At 41.6% G+C, this 17,025-nt stretch overlaps 1 protein-coding gene and 1 pseudogene across 3 annotated transcripts in view; both read left to right on the top strand.

Annotated features, from left to right (window-relative positions):
- The first annotated feature begins 149 nt into the window (after positions 1-149).
- Positions 150-1,558, top strand: LOC308562853 (zinc finger and SCAN domain-containing protein 4 pseudogene; annotated as a pseudogene). The gene is made up of 2 exons: positions 150-980; positions 1,215-1,558. The product of its transcript is annotated as a zinc finger and SCAN domain-containing protein 4 pseudogene (transcript).
- Positions 1,559-8,341: 6,783 nt separating this feature from the next.
- YES1 (YES proto-oncogene 1, Src family tyrosine kinase) overlaps positions 8,342-17,025 on the top strand; it is a 62,594-nt gene continuing 53,910 nt past the window's right edge. The window contains exon 1 of one of the 2 annotated variants that reach the window (XM_081150084.1): positions 8,342-8,405. The gene's annotated coding sequence lies outside the window, so the exon portion shown is untranslated. Of the gene's footprint in view, positions 8,406-8,457; positions 8,706-17,025 lie in introns of those variants that run through there. The other variant, XM_081150083.1, reaches the window with a different exon arrangement.

Raw genomic sequence — 17,025 nt, 5'->3', positions numbered from 1 at the left:
GAATCCTGGAAGCTGAGTCTCTGAGGAATATTGTTTAGAATGGATTTAGACCTCAGAACCTCATTTCTGTCTGAACCATGCAGGGTGACTATGGATCAGGAAATACGGACTTTAAACCTAGCCAAAGACCTGCTCTACAAAAGGCGGGGATGGGGGGTGGGGAGCAGAACACTCAGCTCGGCTTATTTCAAAACAGCAATAACTCATGTGCAAGGCAGGGACTGCAAAGACGCTGTAAGTCATTCCACTCATGGCTGCAGCCAGAAAAACACAGCAAGGATGAAATTATTTTTCAAGTGGTCCTGAGCAGTTTGTGATCAACAGGCACTGCAGTGACAGGTCCATGTTGAAGGAGAAATGGGAGTCAAGTGGCAGAAACGTGGAGACATTCACGGAAGACTGAGCAGTGGCTGCTTGGAGCCCCTTGGCTCGGCCCACCTCGGCAGGCAGGGACGGGAGGGCCTCTTCTCTGAGAGCACGCCCTTAAGAGAAGTCGTCGTTCCTCTAACAAAACAGTTGTCAATAGGACCCCAACAGAGGCAAACGTGGGGCACCCTCCTGTACTCCCCAAGATGATCCTCTGCAAACGGGACAAGGGGGTGAAGATAAAGAAAATGGTGGCAACATTTCTCTGAAATTTACTGAAGTGAATGATGGAATTACTAGTCAAGGCAGTCAGACCCCTTCCCTCCTCATTACCCAGGGAGCGGCCTGAGGAGGGAGGTGCTTCTTTAGAGACTCGACTCAGATCCAGAAGAGCAAATCTAGGCCCCTCCAGGCCCCAGGAAGGGTCACTGAAAAGGACCCTCTTAGCAAGGTCTCCTTAGGAAGGTGGGGCCGGCATTTCTCCCCAGGCTGGACCACGTCACCCCGAGCCTGTTCCTACCCACCAGAGCAATGCGGGAAACTCCACATGTGGGGGACACCAAGAAAGAGTCCACGGAGCCCAAAAGTCATACCAATGTGAGAAGCGCCCCAAGATCCTTAGATGTTTTTTTTTCTTTTTTCTTTTCATTTATTGATATGAGAGAGAGAGAGAGAGAGAGAGAGGGAGGGAGAGAGAGAGGGAGGGAGAGAGAGGGAGAGAAAGAGACTTCTTGTTCCAATTATTTATGTTTTCATTGGTTGATTCTTGAATGTGCCCTGACCGGGGATTGAACCCTCAACCTTGGCATATCAGGATGATGCTCTAACTAACTGAGCTACCTAGCCAGAGTTTTAGGTATTTCTTTCAGCTAAAAGTCCATCAGGAAAAACAAACAAACACAATAATGAGAGGACATTTATTTGTGGCAAAGACTTCTTTCAGGCCTTAGACTTGCACATTCATCAGGAGATTCATGCGGGAGAGAAACCTTTCAGGTGCAGCCCATGTGTCAAGTCCTTCACCACAGAACCAACCTTCTAGCTCATGAGAGAATCATGAGAGAGAAGTCCTATGTGTTCCGTGTGCCAGAGACACTACCACCAGTCATCCACCTACCACCACCATCTGAGGGTGCACCAGAGGACTGCCTTCAGACGTGCTTCCTCCACACCAGAGGCTTCCTCGATGTAATGCATATAAATATGTCTGTATGTATAGCTCCATAGTATTTATTTAGAACATACTTTATAACTTCTGGATTATATTTTCCATTCATTGTCTCTCCCACTGAAATGTAAATTTAAGGAGGTTGGCAGGTCAGGGAATTTCTGTTTTATTCTCCAAAGTAACTCAGATGCCTGGAAAGTGGCTGACACATTTTAAATGACCAATAAAATTGTATCAAGCATCTTCTTAGAACTTTACACCATGGAATAATATGCAGCTGTAAAAAAGGATCCTTTAGCATGGTGGGACCTAGAGAGTATTATGCTAAGCGAAATAAGCCAGTCAGAGAAAGACAAGTATCACATTATCTCACTCATATGTGGAGTCTAATGAACAAAATAAACAGATGAACAAAATAGACCCAGAGACATAGAAACATGGAACAGACTGAGGGATCTCAGAAGGAAGGCAGGGGTGGTAGGTGGGGAGTGACCAGCCTAGGAACTTATATGCGTGTATGCATGACCCATGAACACAGACGGTAAGTGTGGTGAAGGCCTGAGGGGAGGGGTGCAGGGAGGAGGGGATCAATGGGGCAAAAAAAGGGGACATTTGATTTGTAATACTTAAAACAATAAAGATAAATTTAAAAAATAAAATAAAATGACCAATAAATATTTGCTGAATATTAATTAATTAATTAATTAATTAAACCACCTTACCCAGTGTTGGGTTATTAACTGTTTACTGAATCTAACCACTGATTTATAGTTACCATGGAAGGCTGAATTATGATTACCTGACTTAATCTTGATATTTTTTATTTGGCAATAACCTTGATATTTTTTATTTATGTTGTACATATGTATAGTCATTTCTCAGATATTTGGTTGTCTAAAGACCATGCTTTAGGGAAGGTGTCATTGAAAGACTGACTTGATAGATGACAAATTCTAATCCTCAGAGTGTTATATTTAATACTTGCTGTTTTTTCTGAATTGAATTCATTCTTTTTAGTCTAGTCTAGTTTCTGTAGAGTCAGTCGGAGCGCTGGGGAGTCTCCCCCATTGGCCAAGGTGGCACAGGGGGAGGTTCTTACACTGAGTGTGTCAAAAGCTAGAAAGGTGCATGGATAGGATTGGAGTGTGCCCAAAGTTAGAAAGATGAATGGACAGGGCCTAAGTGCTCCAAAAGCTAGAAAGATAAATGGACAGGATCCCAAAGGGCAAAAAGGTAACAAGACAATGGACTGAAAAAAAGCCCTCCTCTCCCTATCCCTATGAAAACCTCAGGCTTGGGCAGGAAGGGGGGATGGGATGGATGGTCTTTGAGACAGGAGTCCACCATTCTCCCAGGCTGCGCACCTCTTTCCTTTTGCACTAGCATCTGTCTCACAAGTTCGGCTTTTGTTGGGACAAGCAGCCAAACCTGCATTTTCGGTTACGGTCTCATACATCTTTTTAAGTTTGCTGCAACTCTTTTTCAGGAATATAGATTTTAAAATAAATAATTTTCTATAAATGTTTAGAATTTCACATTTCTGAATTATAGAGTCCTGATTATTAAGGTAATTTATTAATTTTAATTATTCCATAATTTGTACAAATAAATGCTGTTTTATATGACCATTGAAATAACATTTAAAAATAATTTCTTTTCTGTAATCACAATGACTTTTAGTACTTAACCTCTCCAAGCCTTGAGGAATTCAGTCTATAAACAGGGAGATAGTCCTACCAACCCCGGGATTATTATAAGGATTTACTAAATGATGTAGGTAAAGACCTGGGATGTGGTAAGGGCTCAAGAAAAGATAGTCATTGTTACTGTTATCAATTCTAGTTCTGTATTGCCAATCTCATTAATTCATTCAGATGACCTAAAACATTTCGTCAAAACATGGATCTTACGCTAAATATCTGTTGCTATGTTATTCCCTTAGAATGAAGTTAGGTAGCTATTTTAAGTAATCAAAAGACCTGTTCTCATACAAGTCAAAGAAACATAAATACACAGTGTTAAAGAATGAAATGTATTATGGTTTACACCACCTAATAAAATCTGGCCAGATTTTAATTTGCTTAGACACAAATGTGATCTATACCACTGAGTATTAAAAATAAAATAATGATCTATATAAAAATAATGATCTATACCACTGAAAATACAAAAAGGTCTAGCTTGAAAGAATAAAATGGGTTTTCAAAAGTATAGTTTTATCCTAAACACATATCTTTCAACCCCAGCCACAATGTTAGCTTGTAAAATATAATAAAAAGTCCTTTAATACCAACCGTTTATATTTCATGATCTGGCATCAGTTATCTTAAAAGATAAGAGCAGGACTGATTTATAGTTTCTTTTCTAAACCTTTGATGTAGGTAAACATTCTAACTTTAACTTCTTGCCTTCAAGCAAAGTTATGTTCTACTTTTCATAACCCAGTTGTAAAGATTTCCAGGAAGTAGCAATCTGGTAGCAATTTTAATGGTGTTTAAACTCAATGTCAGAGACACTGACGTATTATGACCATATATCAGTTTAATATATCAGAAAAGTGAAGGCCAAACGCTTGGCAATGGCTACAGGAATTGCAAATACGTGTCTTGGACAGAAATACAAAGCTATAGGGCAGAGATATCAAATGGGTTTCAACATATAAGACCAATTTTAGGTGTTTGCTGCCTGAATTGTTGTATTGAGAATTTTGAAGATTAAGTTAGTGCTCTGGGAGAAAGGGTGTGTGCTATGCTGTGATCTAAAAGCAATGACTACCCTGGGGAGGCAGGAGGTGTTAGGTAAGACAAGGGTCTCCAGGTATAGACAGTTCTTACTAAATGCTATTTTTGCTAAATGTTAAAATGTAGCACAGTGTTTTGCAGACGAGTCTGTAAACAGAATAAGCTTGACAGAAACTCAACAGGTTGAGTGTAGCCAACTGCAAAGAAAAAAATCAAAGTGTAATTAGCCAAATAGTATATGTAAGCAATGGCTAAACCTCCATTCTGACAGACATAGCTTTGGCTGTGAATCCCGTCTCCTTTACTCACTGCAAGTAAATAAAACATGTCTCGTTCTTGAATAGAACACCCCAAGCAGCAAACCCTTTGAATTCAGTAACAGGGGGACTGGCTTGCCAGCTCTTTTCTAGTTGTGGGGTCTTACATGTGGCTCAAGGCAACTGGAGTCTCAGCACAAGGGTCCTACCATCTCATATCCTTGCCTCTTGCTGTGCATGTTTCATTCTCTCTATGAAAACTGGTCCCCCATCCCGTATTTACCCCTACTCTGTGCACAAGGCAGGAGATGCTGCCCTCCCATCACCTGAGTTTACTGTCAGCAATACAAGTAAGAAGCAGGAACTATGGAGTAGTTCTCATCTGTAAAGAGATAGCCTCTACTAAATTCAAACTGAAAAAGAGAGAGTTCAGAGAACTGACAGGAAGGTTGGTGGAGCAGGCTCAGGCAGGAACCAAGGAAGGCGAAGCAGAGTCCAGGTTATGCCACAGGGATCAGCTGCTGAGACCCAGGACCACCAACACAGAACACTTGTGGCCTGCTGCTACTGACTCCCCTAGCCTGAACACTCACCTTCTGCCACTGGCCTCTCAACTCTACCCTACCACCATGAATAATCTGTGTCACTCCCTCAAATTTGAAGTTCCTGAAAGTAGCAGTACTCAGATCACAGGGCGACAATCCAGCTATTGCAGAGGATCAATTCTCAGAGAGGAACTTGGGTTATACAGACACCCTCAAAAGGTGTCCATTGCATGCTGTAGTCTGCTAGGCAGAGGGCATGTGAGAAGATGCCAAGCACCATCCAGCTTAGAAACTGCTGTCCCAGAACAGAGTAAGGAACCAAGTGGAGAGTTTGAAAGTTTGAATTGATGGCTAAGATACCTAGGAATAGGCAAATAGGTACCAAGAGGAGCTAGAACTGAAATCAAGGATTTGGCTAGATATAACAGGCCTGGGACCAAATTGAAGAACCAGAAGGAACTGAAGAGATGGCCCCAAAGTAGATTCCAATAGCAAAAACTAGACTTCCAAAAAATAGTCCTGGAGCTAGGGAGGCACACCAAGCACAGGTGGAATTCTAAGATTATAGACCAGATGGTCATGAAGTTAGAAACTAGAGTGCAACAAAGCAGAGAAAAAGATGGGCTGGAGTTGCTAAAGCTCATGTAAGATTGCCCTTTGTTACACGTACTCATTATAGGGTGTGTCCTCATACATCCAATGAATTGCCAGTTGAGGGGGAAGTAAAAACTTCAGTACACAAGCACCCGCCCTTGAGGCAATGGAGGCATCAGGAAATTCTGAAATTGATGGGTTACTGCTCCTCTCCACTAAGCCTGGCACAATGAGCCTAACATCTAAGGATGGATACTTCCTTTTGCCCGATCCTCCAAATCTTTGCTTAGCGGGGTCCTCACAATCTTCCTAACTGGGTTTACCAGCAGTTTTGGCGAGATGGAGAAGGCAAGGTTACAATGATGTAAATAACTTGAGACACTGAGTGGAGTGAGGCGATCCGGGCTTTGAGTGGTTAGCACAACTTGGGTGGAAGCATGTTGGGGGTGGCATGTGGTAGTGGGATGGTTATTAGGGAGCAAAGGCCAGAGCATCCCCCTGTGTAGGACTGCATGCAGGCTTTCTACCAGCAGAGAAAATCATCATCACAGCCTCAGTGATGAAAGCAGATTACTGACAACAGATAGGTTTATCCTAAACACAAACGTTTCCTGGCAAAATCATATGCTTCAGGATTAGAGCAAGCATACCCCAGCTAAACTCCAATTTTTAAAAACTTTCCAAGAATTTTAAGCATTAAAATGATGCTTTTCACTTTTGTACGAACAAAATATTTCATTCATTTTGTTTGAAGCTGTTCCCTGGCTTTTTCATCCAGCTGATTCTGTCAGGGATTCCAAGACTTAGGTCCCTTATCACTCTTTAACATGTACCCCCCAGACCTCTATGTTGTGTGGGACACATACAAATGTGCTGCTTTTGTCCATTTCATGAATGAGCAGATTTTCACTTAAAAGCAATTTCTATTCTCCCAAACTCAGAAAGACTTTAAAAGATTTTTCTCTAGTTTTGTTTTCTTTTGTGGTTTTGTGTGTGTGTGTGTGTGTTTTAAATATCCCTGGAAGTGAGCTATTGAGTCTAAGATTAAAAAGACTCCAGGTTATTTACAGACTGAAGATGGGGATTGCACAATGAATATTCCCAAAAAGAAACAAACAAAAAAAAGAAAGTAGGGAATGAGGTAATAAAAAGACTCAAAATGAGGGCGGAGAGAAGTTCATGATGAATTAATATAACCAATAAAATGTAGGAGAGATTTTGACACCCTCTCTCATCTTTAAAACTACATGCAGAACATCTACAAAGCCACTTCACCCCTTCAACTGGGGTAGACTAGGGTTAACTAGTATTTTAGAGTTGATTTTTTGAGGCTGAGGTCAAGAACAACAAAAATATTATCTCTATTTTATTTATTGGTTTAGAAAAAAACAGCCCAAGGAATTTATTTTCTAGGTTAAAAAAAAACACACAAACCCGAATATAAACCTACATAAAAATTTTAATGCCGCAACAGTCAATGGCAAATGAGGTTTTAGGAGCTAAATCAAATAAAGCACTGTTTCATGTTACGTGTACCTTTTTATTAATGTGAAAGCCTATGCCTACCTTTGGTTCGTTTAGTGGGCTGAAGAAAAAGAATTTCAAACCCTTCTATGCATTTCCTGAGTTTCTAGAATACCAGAATACGGACACATGATTGCACTATTTCTTATCTGTTGAAGATGATTGAATTTCGCTAAGAAAACCACAAAGGAAGCCAACGATCCCGCAGTACTAGTTCTGATAACCCCACGAAAGAGGAAATAGAAAGAGGAAGTTAATCTGAGAGTGACAGAGCAGAAGTGATTTCATCAGAAAAGCCTCAATATTCAGCCTATTCCGACCTTGACTAACCCTCATCTTTATCCCATTTCCTTCTGGATCCTCTCCCTTCTCCAGAGACTGGATACAGGCAAAAAGAAAAAAAAAGAAAAAAAAAAAGTCCTTGGATTCAGATGAGCAGGATTCTAGTTCTCCGGCCGCACTCCCAGGGCCCCAGCCTCAGTTTCCACAGCTGTCAAACAGGATAACACGTGCCCCGGTCCCCCCGGCCCCCCATTGGGATGTTGCCAAGACCGTGTGAAAATAAACTGCCCCAGGCTAAGCCAGAGCTACCATCACTGGGAGAGTCGCCAACAAAACTCGGCTCCGGCTCCCTCTGGAGACAACGCCGGTCCGACCTACAGTCAACAGGAAGCTCCTGGGTCGGGACAGGCTCGGAAGGCGGCCAGACGCGAGTGGCTTTGGACGGCGACCAGGCTGAGGATGAGGGTGTCAGCAACGCCCCCACAGCCCAGGGTTCACTATCAGCCGCCCAAGGTGCGGAAGCGCAGTGCTGAGAAGCAAACTGCCGACCCCAAAGCCTCAACCCTGTCCTCCCCCGCAAAAACAAACAAAGCCCTCCGCACTACAGAAAGCCGGGGGGAAGGAGAAAGGCGGGGGGGGATCTGCGCCCCCAGCTCCAGCGCCCGCGGCAGCCGAGTCTGCGGCCGCAGGGTCCCCGGGGGAGCGGCTCTGCGGCTCGGCTCTCCGGGTGCAGAAGAGGCTCCTCTGCTCGACCCCGCGCCGCCTTCGGAACCCGCCCGGGACCCCGCCGCCATGTTGGGTCGGGAATAAGCGACCCGGACTCGCCACCTAGGAGGACGGCGGCGGGGAGGCCGGCAGCCCGGGGCGGCGCGCGCCAGCGCCGGAAGGCTCCGGCCGGCGGAGCCCGGGCGCCGCGGCGCGAGTTCCGGTGAGCAGGCCGGTAGCGCGCGCAGGTAGCGGCAGCCCCGCCCCCGCGCGGAGGGGCGGGGCCAGGAGCGAGGGCGGGCGCGAGGCGGCCAGGAGGTGGAGAGTGAGGGCTAGGGGTGGGGAGCCCGGGAATTCCCTCCTACTGAAGTAACAAGTCTGGGGTCGACCGTGCCGTCGTCGCGGCCGCCGGGCGCCCGGGACGAGGGGGTGGAAGGAAGGAGAGGGCCCCGCGGGCCTCGCCTCCGCCCGCCGCGCCCGAGCCCCAGCAGCAGCAATCCATGTGAGCGCGACTGGAGAGCAGGTAAGGACCCGACGAGGCCCCGCGGGCGGAGGCGGTCGACCCCGGCCCGGCGCTGCTAGGCCCCGGCGCCCGCCCGCGCCCGGAGGCGCCGCCGCTCCCCGCCCCCGCCGCCTCGGAGTCGGGAAGTTGAGGAGAAACTTCTCCCCTCCCCCGAGCCGGCTCGTCGGGCGGGCGTGTCTCCTTCCCGGAGCTACCTGCTAGCCCCCTGACTCGGTCTCCGCCCAGTCCTGCCCTCCCCGGTCCCACCCAAGTCCCGCTTAAGGTCGGGGGAGCGTGGGGAACCCCCACCCCCAGCGCCCTTCAGGTCGGGTGGGCCACCGGGCGAGGCGGGGGCGAGGTTTACTTTGGCCGGCACCTCGGAGGAAGCGGCGAGGGTAGCGGCCCTTCTCTGCCCCGGGGATCGGGGGTCTGAGCGCTGACTTTCGCCGGCTGGCAGCTGTGCCGTTCGCGCGGACGAGGGTGTGTGTGTGTCGGGAGAGTGGGTGAGCCTCTCGCTTCACTTGGTTTGATTGAAAACCACAACATGTTAAAGTTTTCCTTTGTTATGTGTTGGGGGTTGGGAAATATGCCATTCAGCATCCACTTTTACAGGATTATGCCACTCCGTCTCCACTGTTCACGTGCTACAGAAAATTTTGTTTTAAAGTGTGTTTTTCTGCTTGATAATTGCTTCCAGCTTTTGCTTTATTGGGCATGGAGCAGCGTTGTTTTAAGAAGCTCTTCGAAAATCAAGTCCGATGTGGGGACTGCTTTAATTTTGTTTGTAGTGAGTGCGACACAGCATAGTTCGGATTTGGCTGAATTATTTTATGCGTAATTAATCGAAACAGGCTTGGAATAATACACTAACAATCTATAAATTATTAAAGAAGTGAAAAGTAGTGGAATCACAACTTTATGTTCATGCCGTTTATTGTGTATATATGTTCCACTGGCGTGTTTTCACATACAGTAGATGCTTTCACATGTGCGTATGTATATTTATAATATGTTTGTGCATTTTAACTGTAGGATTTCAGTGCTGAAGTTATCTTGATAATTCTAAATGTATTTAAACCATCTTGTTAAATTTCTAATGTTAAATTACACACTAAAGAAAATATTACTAAATGTATACACTTGATTATACATTTAAGGCAAGTATGTGGTAAATCTATTATCCTTTTTTTGATCCTTACCCGAGGACATATTTTCCATTGACTTTTTAGAGAGAGTGGAAGGGAGGAGGAAGGGAGAGGGAGAGAGAAAGAGAGAGACATCTACCTGAGAGAGACGTAGACACATCCATGGGTTGCCTCCTGCTAGAGGCCCACCAGGGCTGGGGATTGAACCTGCAACCCAGATACATGCCCTTGACCTGGAATCGACCCGCGACCCCTTGGTTCCAAGGTCGAGGCTCTGACCACTGAGCCAGACAGGCCAGGGCTAAATCAAATATCTTAACTAGCTGCAGTGCTTAGCACACAGTGGACAGGAAACATTTTGAATGGACAGGTAATGAAGGAGTGCCTTGTATTAGAAGCCAAGGATCTTGTATATATCATATATGATTTTCATATATTGTTCTGTAAGAAAGTTGTTTTTCATTAAACCATACATTTGTTTTGTTTTACTAATATACGAGACCCCTGCCATAGTTGACATTTAAGAAAAAGAAGTTTAATTATATTTTAACTTTTGGATATTAGCTAAACCTCAGTGGAGATTTTGAATGCTGGTTGGCAATTCATAGGGTCCTAAATTTGAAAACAAATAAAACAATTGCCTTTGAGCTGAATCTGAATACAAGACAGTTCATATCCATGTTTCCAGAATAAAAGGTAAAATGGCTCTTAAAATATGTACTCTGCTATAACCACCATAATGTTACATTAGCTTTAATTTTGCAGTATGTTTTTGCTGACTTCATAAACCACAAAATTGAATCCTTTCTGTTCAACCGAAAGTGAAATTACAGCTTTGACCTATCATCCTGGGATAGGTGGAATTTGTCTTATGGCTGACGTTTACAATTAATACATGGTTTAAGTTTTAGTTGTTTTTTTTAATTCAGGAAATTCTTAAGCTGCAAAATCAATGTCCATGCATCCTTGGTTCGTTCCCAGGTTTCATCACCAAAACCAACCAAACCAAACAAAAAAATCAGTGTCCATGCAAATAGATCTTCTTTGTGATATGTAATGTTAGAAAAAGAAATATTCTAAAAGAGTAGCAATGACCCAGGATAGGAGAAATATTACCAGCCCATGGTGTAAGACTTGTTTAAACAAAGTCTAATGTTGCATCTTTTTAGGCAGTAAGTAATTTATTAATGTGAGTAATTTTTCTTTATAAATGTATTTAACTCTCAACGTCGTGTTCAGTGTAGTCATCATTAATTAAGTTCCTGTTAGCATTATACTAAAAAGAAGCCTAATGTAAAAAAATTTAAAAGAGCAGTACTAAACTCTGTCTAGGAATACAAACTTGGGTGATAACTCTATATTTTTTAAAAACCTGCAAGGAAGTGATTTCTACAACAGTAAAGATATGAGGAGAGGGAGGAAGTTGTGATTGGGACTCAGCTTCTTAAGTGGTGGCAAAGTTCTTTTAACCTGGTGTGGTTGCAAGGTGTGTTGGTCTTAGCATAAATCATTAAGCCATACGTTTGTTCTCTGTGCTTTTCTCTATCTGTGTTGTAGTTTACATAAAACTTTTTTTTCTTTTTTAAAGAAGCCTGTGTGTAATGTACTACATATAAGGTACTTAAATAAATAATGTAATATTTGGTGACTGACTTTAGAATACTGCTTTCATTGTCCTTTGCAAAGAGGGTTAGACTTACTAAATAATTATCATATTCAGCTAGTGCATGCAACTACTTGGACATGTAAATAATATGTTAATATTTTGAAGGAAGACACCAGGTTTTTACTAACTTTAAATTCTCTTCAACTTTTATATTGTGACAATTAGGTAATCAAAATATGTTTATTAAAATAATGGGTACTGTTCGGTCATTAAATATAAAATACACTTTAGTTTACAAAAAGTTTATGTGACATGACAGTTAAAACTCAGAACTAACTATGGCATCAAGGTAAAGTCTTCACTTTTACCCATTTTCTGTTTTCTGGAACAGTAATTGTCTAGATCAGTTTTGATATTTTTAGTTTTGATATTCTTAAGGATGTCATGAAATTGTGAGCATAAAATATATTTTTGTTTACTTAAGTTAAATGAAGATGTGTCGTATAACACCTAAAGGAAGGGTATGTTTCGTTTCAAAAGAAAGCAAATTACAGTACGGCATTGGAGTTTTGAAAATGCTGAGAAACATTATATTATGCTACTTTTCTTGCTTTATATGAGGCTTATTTTAGTTGTTGGTAGCTTTTTAGTTGGCATTTTGTAATGAGTGGAAGAAGAGATCACATCTGTGCCAAATTCTTATATCGCAGGAACTTTCAGTCATGTTATAAAGGTGATGTTTGTGGTGCTAGCTTTGTTACATGAATATTTACAGGAAGTTTTAGTTAAGATCTTCCATTGTTCAGAACCCTACGTGGCTTAGGTCACCTTCAGTTAACATTTAAATAGGTCTATAATACAAATATAAGTTCCTCTAGCAAGGTACAAATGCCTTTCTTTAAAGGAAATAATCCATTCCTGTTAAAGTATCTTGGTATCTTATTGGTAGTGGGTATGGCAGTTTGTGTGTGTCTATGGCAGGGTATGTATTATCTCTTTTCTTCCTCTCAGCTGCTTCAGCGCCACAATTAGCCTGAGTATTGCTCAGCTGCAGCTGCTGGGTGATTATGAACCATCCAGCTCCTGTCTAAACTCAGAGGCAGATTTAGCAAAAGGAGCTATAGTAACAGCAGAGGGTGAGCGAGAAGAGCCGGTGCTGCTGCCAGTATAATTTTAACATGTCTGTGTGCCAAGGGATCATTGGCTGCAGCAGCACTACTACCGTTATCTTGGAACTAGCTGACTTGATGGCAACACATCCTGGTCTGGATTGGGTTTACCTGGTGTTACTTTTTAAGATCTTGAAGCTCACTCCAGGAAAGAGTAATTTCAGAGTACAGGATGGTGTACCGGTGAGGTACACCAGAACTGAGTTATAAGCCTCTGTGCCTGGGATAGCATTGCCCTTCAGTTTCCCTTGTTTGAGTGTATATATGAAGCATATATCGTATTTTTACTCCATTGCTGCTTTTAAGCTGTGTCTCTTAGAAGTGCTACTGCTACTACTGTTGTTTGGGGGTGGTAGGAGAGCTTATAAAGCAGGTTCTTTGGATTCCCCACTGAAATGGAAGACCTTCAAGAGATCTAGAACTAGCTACACATGACATATCCCCTGTAGCTGTCTGAATTTTGCAAGTAGGAACCCTAGATTCTTTTTCCTGTTCTTCCTTTATTCCTGGGGTATGAGAAGATGGGCATCAATAAACACAGATACAATAGCATCTAAATATGGCAAGCCCCCGACTGGAAGATGCAATTTTTGCTGCTTCTGAAATGTTGCTAAGTTTATAAACATGCCAAGAAAGAGCCATAGCATCCTGTCTTTTTTACCACTACTGCCGGAAAATCTATGAAGACAACTCATATTAATCCTGGCTTAGAAACTTGGTGGCTCCGGTTTTGGCTAATTTTGGATGGGGAATAGAGAATATTGGGAGAAGCAGCACTCATTCTTGTTTGTATAACCACAAGGAAGGAAAAGGCACAGAATACTACACTCATGAACATTAACAGGTGTACATTGTTATATTAGCACATACTTAGCAATACATTGGTATATTGACCCCCTTCTTTATGCTCCCACAAAACACCAATGTAAAAGCACATTTCTTTCCATGACTGATATACTTGATCTAGTGCTCACTTCATTGAGCACTATGGCAAGGAATTCTTTTATATGAATCTTTGAGAAGAGTCCCTAGTAGAATAAATACTTAATGAATTTTTAATTGTTTACAGGGATGTGGTTGGGCTATATGACTTTATATATACAGGCTTCCACACACAACACCTCTACTAAAATTTTCCAAAACTAGCTTGGTGCTTTTTTGTAAGCTAATGTTAAATTCTTTTTTTTCCCTTTTTTTTAACCCTCAAAGTTTTGTTCTAGAAAATGATTTTACAGAATTGTTTAAACACTTGCAAATTGAATTTAAAGGTTATTTTAATAAAGTTTATTTTGGAATGTTTTTACTATTTTAGTGACTATAGAAAGCCCAAGCTATGCAAAGAATATATATATCATAGATTTTTCTAAAATACATTTGATATCCTGTCATGTTACTAGTGGCAATCAATGTTATGACTTATGTTCATATCTTTCAAGAACCAAAAAAAAAGTTCTTTTTGATTTTCTTGACATAATGTGTGTAAAAGAATGCATAGTTTATAGAATATGTCTGCTGGTTATTGGTAGTAGGGGACAGAGACAGGAAAGGCCTGACTACTCAAACTTAAAGATTGTCTGATTTCAGCCTCCTAGCAGTATGTAAACTCTAGGTTTTCTTAACCTAATTATGGAGACTAGTCACTTAATTTTTTAATATAACTTTCAGATTTTTAGCGTAAGTAGAAATTGGGGTGGGTTGGAGAAAGTTGGCATTTAAAAATTTTATTTTATTTTATTGATTTTAGAGAGAGAGGGAGGGAGAGAAAGGGGGACATTGATTTGTTGTTCCACTTATTTATGCATTGGTTGATTCTTATATGTGCCCTGGCCAGGGATTGAACCTTCAACCTTAGTGTATCAGGACAATGCTAACCAACTGAGCTACCCAGCCAGGGCTAGTTGGCGCCTTTTGCTGCATAAACTAATACTATAATTGTTCCATGGGAAGTTTATGGATTTCTAAATTTTCTTTTGATGTAATTAGTATTTTACAGATAAGGATACTTTAAAAATAATAAGCATTGGAAAAGGAGCATAGAAGACAACTGTAGTGTAATAAGGAAAAGACTAAAAGGTATAAGATCTGTAATTTAGTTTCATTTCTGACAATGAAGAGTTATGTGGCCTTCATCAATTCAGTAAACTCGATAGGCCTCAGTTTCACCATTTGAAACAGGATGTAGTTGGGCCAGATGGTTTCTAGTATCTTTTCAGCCTTATATAAATGTGTGGTTGAAGTTTTTGTATTGATAAAAAAAATTTAAGAAAATTTTTAGAATCTAGAATTTGAAATAAAATTAGATAACAGGTAAGTAAAAGTTATAATGAAAACCTGACACAGACTTGGCTGTGGACTTTCTCAGGCAAATGTAGTGTTATTCCAGTGCAGTGTTATTCCATTTATTAAGTGGATATTTATTAAACATGTGGTGTGACAAACACTATGCTAGTTTTGATATTATGAAAATAATTGCAGCATGACGGCTGCATTTTAGGAATTCATAGTTGGACGGAACTATGATTATTAGGCTGTTATAAATTTTGTAGATTGGTAGATCTTTTTAGTGTGACAGTCCCTTGCAATACTTCTCTGGTTTTGTTTTGTTTTTTAATGTTTTGATTTTCTTTTAGAGAGAGAGGAAGGAAGAGGGATAGAGAGATGGAAACATCGATGAGAGATCGGCTGCCTCTTGCACATCCCCACACTGGAGATTGAGGCCGCAACCCAGGAATGTGTCCTGACCGGGATTCGAACTGGTGACCTCTTGGTTCCTGGGTTGACACTCAGCCACTGAGCTTCTGGCCAGCCACTTCTCTGGTTTTTTATATTAGTTGGTGATACCTCTGAAACTTTAATAAATCCCTTTGCACTAGATAGGTGTAACCTCAAGTAAATGGATTTAATTCTCTAGGCAGGAAGACTTGATCTTTTTTTAATTGATTTTTTAGAGAGAGAGAGAAAGGAAAAGAGCGAAACATTGATTTGTTGCTCCACCCATTTATACATTCATTGGTTGGTTTTTCTGTGCCCTGACCAGGGATCAAACCTTCAACCTTGGTGTATCTGGATGATGGTCCAACCAACTGAGCTACCCAGCCAGGGCAGGAAGGCTTGATTTGATGTTTTTCTAGATACAGTGGTACCTGGATTTGACGAACATTTCGGTTTTCGCATGCCGTAAACCTGGAAGTAAATGCTTTGGTTTTCCAACACGCCTCGGAAGTCGAACATGCCACACGGCTTCCTCTGAGGGGCAAGATCCTGAGGCCTAGCTGTCGGCTGTTGACCCCTCGGTTTCCGAACGTTTCAGAACTCGAACGGTCTTCCCGAATGGATTACATTTGAAAACCGAGGTACCAGTGTATTAGTTCATTACAGGTATTTGTGGCTCACATAACCAGGCTCCACAACACCTATATAGAAGTTTTACTATAAAAAGACACATTTGAAAGCAAGGCTTTTAAAAAATAATTTCATTAAAGCAGGTAGCTGAGATGTGATTTAACAGTAATTGTGACTATTTGGATGACAGCTTTGCCACATTGTATCAGGAAAATAGCTACATTAAAACTTTTATTTTTTTTAATTGACAAAAGGGCAGAGTAATTGTGGATATTTTTCTGTAACATATGTGGTTAATATTTAGAACAAAATAAGCATGAGCACTTGAAAATGATTAGCTTCTTTAAGATTTGCAAAATAATTTTGTAAACACAAACTAACTAAAATTATAAGTCGATTGTGTTCCCAAACTTTGTCAGTCATTTATTTGAAAATCAAAATCTTTTCCCAGAAAAAGTGTTTTCTGTAAGGTTAACCCTTTGGGTTAGATTTCCAGGCAGCTCATTAGCGTTTACTTATAAAAACCTAACAGGTATAACAGTGTTTCAGTGGTAAATGTGCTCTAATTGATTTTCAGGTTTTATTTTGTTTGTTTTTTAAAACCTGCTGAGCTCTTGAACAGATGAAATATTTGGCCTACTAAATAGATCCTGTGGTTATACAGTGGGTGATAGCCTTTCCAATCTCCATACCACCCCACCTTCCTAGCTCCTCACCCTAAAAACCACTCTGTTATGAGTTCCATATTGGGATACTAGAGCTCTCCCAGTGATGCCTTACTGTTAAGCTGAATTTAAGTACAGAAGCTTCCCTAGATTATCCCACCTGCTTGGTAGGCACTATGAAGCCTGCCTCTTACTCTAGAAAGCTTCAAAAGATTAGGAATGAGAAACAAAAATGAGGAAAGGAGAGGAGGGCTTGGGGGAAAAGAGGAAAGGACATAATGTGGAGTTTGTAATTTTTCCTTTTGTGTTCTTTTTTCTGTTTCTCACCCAATTCACTCCTTTTCTTAGGCATTGGTTAAGGAAGAAAGCCTGTTCTGTGACAGGTGCTGTGGTACACATTCATATGCATTATCA

This window comes from Miniopterus schreibersii, assembly GCF_964146895.1.
Source record: "Miniopterus schreibersii genome assembly, chromosome: 10".
NCBI classification, from domain to species: Eukaryota; Metazoa; Chordata; class Mammalia; order Chiroptera; family Miniopteridae; genus Miniopterus; species Miniopterus schreibersii.
Note: the sequence above shows the minus strand (reverse complement) of the source record. Positions and strands in the feature narration are given on the sequence as shown.